Source organism: Bidens hawaiensis, unplaced genomic scaffold (assembly GCF_021521415.1).
Source record: "Bidens hawaiensis isolate Kalapana, Puna unplaced genomic scaffold, B.hawaiensis_p1.1 tig00055891_1, whole genome shotgun sequence".
In the NCBI taxonomy this organism is placed as follows: domain Eukaryota; kingdom Viridiplantae; phylum Streptophyta; class Magnoliopsida; order Asterales; family Asteraceae; genus Bidens; species Bidens hawaiensis.
Window position 1 is genome coordinate 80,765 of NW_027500069.1, and position 4,148 is coordinate 84,912.

Sequence of the window (4,148 nt, forward strand, 5' to 3'; positions counted from 1 at the left end):
TCGATAACGCATTAGAATAAAATAGATAAATGAAACTTTAATATCAAAACAGATTAAGTTCTTAGAGTCAATAATGACACGCTTTAGCAAATGAAAATTTCCGTTAAAATATCCATATGAATAAAGGCAACATTAACAAAGTATATAGTTGAAGCTTCGATATCAAAACATTAATCTCGAATTGATGAAACATTGAGATCAAAAATAACAAAATGATTCAGGTAAACACTGAGCGGAAAGAAAACCAAACAAACATCCAAAACGATTCGTGTAATAGTAAATATAAGTATCAACTCAACATGTATATAAACATGATCATAGTCCCAATTTTCACTAAACGATTACATTTATGGGAAATCGGTCATAGACCACGAGATTGAAATAAAAAAAGTAAACCGATTCAATAATGTAAATATGAATAACAAACGAAAATCGTTCAACAATCAACAAATAGCCAAACTCAACTATAAACTTTATAAATAACCCTCGAAATAATTTGATACATAAAATTATATCCAAATAGAATACTATATATAAAAGTATATGCATGAAGGGAAAAAAACAAGACGAAACTTGTGATGTTTGTCTTCTCGAAAGTGGGCTTGCGGTATGAAGGCTATGGTGAAGGCAGCGCCATTAATTTCTTAACTGAAATTCATTGGCCTTGACAAGAAGGGAAAAAGAATGATTTTTGAGATTCGTTTAAGTTTGTGAAATTTGATTGCAAAACGTAATGCTTATATAATAAAAAATTCTTTGCTAGCGCTAAAGTTTGCGAAACTTTATTAAAGAAATAGCCTCAAGGGCTTAAAGTAAAATGTTTAATTTTATTTTAAATATTTTGTTTTCCAATTGGAATAATAATAATAATAATAATAATAATAATAATAATAATAATAATCACTGATCATTATAATAATAATAGTGGTAATAATACTAATAATAATCATGATAATAATGATAATGATAATAGTAATGATTATACATACGCTACTTATGCTACGTATACTATCTATAATGTATATACTACTTTTTACTACAACTTATGAACTCACCAACCTCGTGTTGACTCTTGAGTATTTATACTTGCCCAGGTTGCTAGATGTGCTAAGGAGTGAGTTGCATTGCCTATGTCAGGAGTCACAGTTGTTGCATGAACTTTTATTTCACATTGTTTACATTTGATGTGATGTGCATGTTTGAGCACATGGTTTATTATTTTAAACCATTTACTGTATGGTTTGGTTTTTGTTTAAACTGTATGGTTTGGTTTTTGTTTTCTCATGTTTGAATGAGACTTAAATAACATTTGAATATTTTGAATTGGATGTTTGGTATAACAAATGAGCTAGATCCTGGTATGTCACACGCCTCACGGCTAAACTCCGTTAGTCGAAATTTGAGGGTGTGACATTTGACCATAATGACAATCTTAATAATTGTCCATAACGCGACATATCAACGATTAATGGGTCATCTAAAACTTATAATAGTCGTCACCCACCGGAAATTATATTAAAACCCAATAACAAGCAATCAAACCCATACACTTCAATTGAGCCTATAAATAGGATGTAAATCATCACCTAAACTCATCCACAACATCATTTTACACTAATATATTCTCCATAATCCCGTAATTGTTCATCAAAGTGCGACTCCGGCCAACTACGGTTCTCCGTCAATTCGTATGGATACAAGGTAATTTTTATACGCATTGTTATAGTTTTTAGCCTTGTAACAAAACCCCTAACAAAAGATTAAACAAACATAGAACGGATTTGACGAATTGAAACCTAGGGTTTAATTGGGGAGGAAGAAGAGTATGAATGTTAATGAATGTTAATATTTATATTTTCTATTTATGTTATGTTAACAAACATTCAAGTTGGTCACGTGGTTAGTTCTTGAGTGTATCAACTATAGGACCTGGGTTTGAACTTGGGTCAGGACATTTTTTTTAAAAAACCTTTCCTTATTTTGATATTTAAAAATCAAATAAAATTATTAAAAACTATTATAATTCAAATTAAAATCCTTTTAAGTTAAATACATTAGTTAAAAATTATATTTATCATTTTTCCATCCAAAACCCAACTTTATTTCCGTTGAAATCTCGTACAAACTTGGATAATATTATAATACTAAATACAAACTTTATAACCCGCTAACGTAGTTATTTTCAGATTAAATACCGTTAAAAGTCAATATTTTATAAACATTATAATTCCCAACCTATGTTAAATTAATAGTTAAACAATATTAAAATAATTATAAACCGTTAAAATTTTGTTAAAGTTTAGATATTTAAATGCTTTAAGATATTAAAATACATATTAAAATATTGCAACATATCTAAAACCAAAGTTAGTTAAATCTCGTTAGCTAGTCTTAATTTTCTTATATATTCATTTATAGTTCGTGACATTTGATCGCTTCGGTTTTCCTTGAACTCGCTTTCAGCATTCTTACAAGTTATCTTGAAATCTCAAAGGTGAGTTTCTCACACCCTTTTTTACGCTTTTACTTTTGGGGTAGCATACATATCCTAACAAAATATTTAGTTTTACTTCGCTTCGTATATTCAAAATACAATTCCTTATCATTGACTTGTGTGTTTACTTGCTCAAAGATTATGTGCTCATGGTTTCCTCAATAAGTATGATCATACGCCCCCTTTCCACTAAGAAACTTGTTGTTATGAGTGTAAAAGGGACCCCCAATCTAAGTCCATTGGTTGTTACTAGTTGGAAAAGACATTGCTTGCGCTATTAGTACACTAAGTTTCATGGAATTGTATTATTTTTATGTATTTATATCAAACTTTTGTGAACTCAACAACTATTCAATATGTTGACTTTATTTTATATGTATGCTACAAGTACACTTATTAGAGGATGAAATTGCGAAAAAATTAGAACTATAAGATATTTAAATAAGTGGACAAGTTGTTTCATTGTTTTTACCTTTCGTGTATCTCTTTACTTTCGAACTTGTGTATTTGAATTTTAAATCAATTAATGATAATATTGTCACATAATAGTGTCACATATGTTTTGAGTAATCTCTACGTCACACTCAGCCGTTTTCGCCTTAGTTGGGGTGTTACAGATTGGTATCAAAGTCGTGATTATAAGATAGGACATTAGGCGTAGTGTTCTAGTTGGTTATAACTTATTTTAATTATTTGTTTAGGATTGGATGATTAGGAATTATGTGGGCCCTATTTGATTGTTCAATGCACATGCATATTATTTTATTATTGTTGATTCATTTACGCCTCATATACACGAGCACACACACAAATTCCAAGGCTTATGCCTAAAACAAAGATTTTAAAACATATTAAACAATCAATTTCTTTTCGATTTCCGATATTTCTTCTTCTTAAAGATGGTTGTACGTGGCGGGTATGCCGTAACTAGAAGGGGATCGTGCTTGTTTTTTAAACTCTTTACACCAAGGTTATTGAATCCTAAGGATAAGTAATGCGCATAAATCCCAATCAGACGCGAGACCTGGTTGATTACCTGGAGAGTTTGGAAAAGGGCATGAAACTTATTAGGCCAAAGCATACGACATTCAACGCCATATGAATCAGAATTTTAAAGCTTTCTACGTGACCATGTCCTCTTTTTGTAAAGGAATATGGTTGCACTTCTAAGGATGTCACACTAGTCATGGTGGTAATGCGACGTGTGAACCCGACCCTCAACGTTTTACAAGGTGTTTTAATTGAAAGTCTGTCAAGTCATGGTGATACACGAACACCCAGCTTTCGGTTCGATTTGATTAAACATTTTGACTTTTGTGTTGAAATACGAGAACAATCGAGTTTCAACTTGTTTTCTTTATTTATATATTCATTAATTATTACGGTTTAGAATTGAAAATTAGAAAAGTCATGGTGATACATGAATAGTTGAGTTTTAATTCGATTATGTTATTACTATATTCATTTACTATTCTGGTTTAAAATTGAAAATTCGAAAGGTAATGGTGATGCATGAATAGTCGATTTTCAATTCGTTTTCTTTATTTGTATATATTCGTTTACTCTTATGGATTGAATTTAAATACGAAGAGTCATGATGGTACATGAACACTCGTTTTTCAAATCGATTTCACAACTTATATTAAGTTTGATA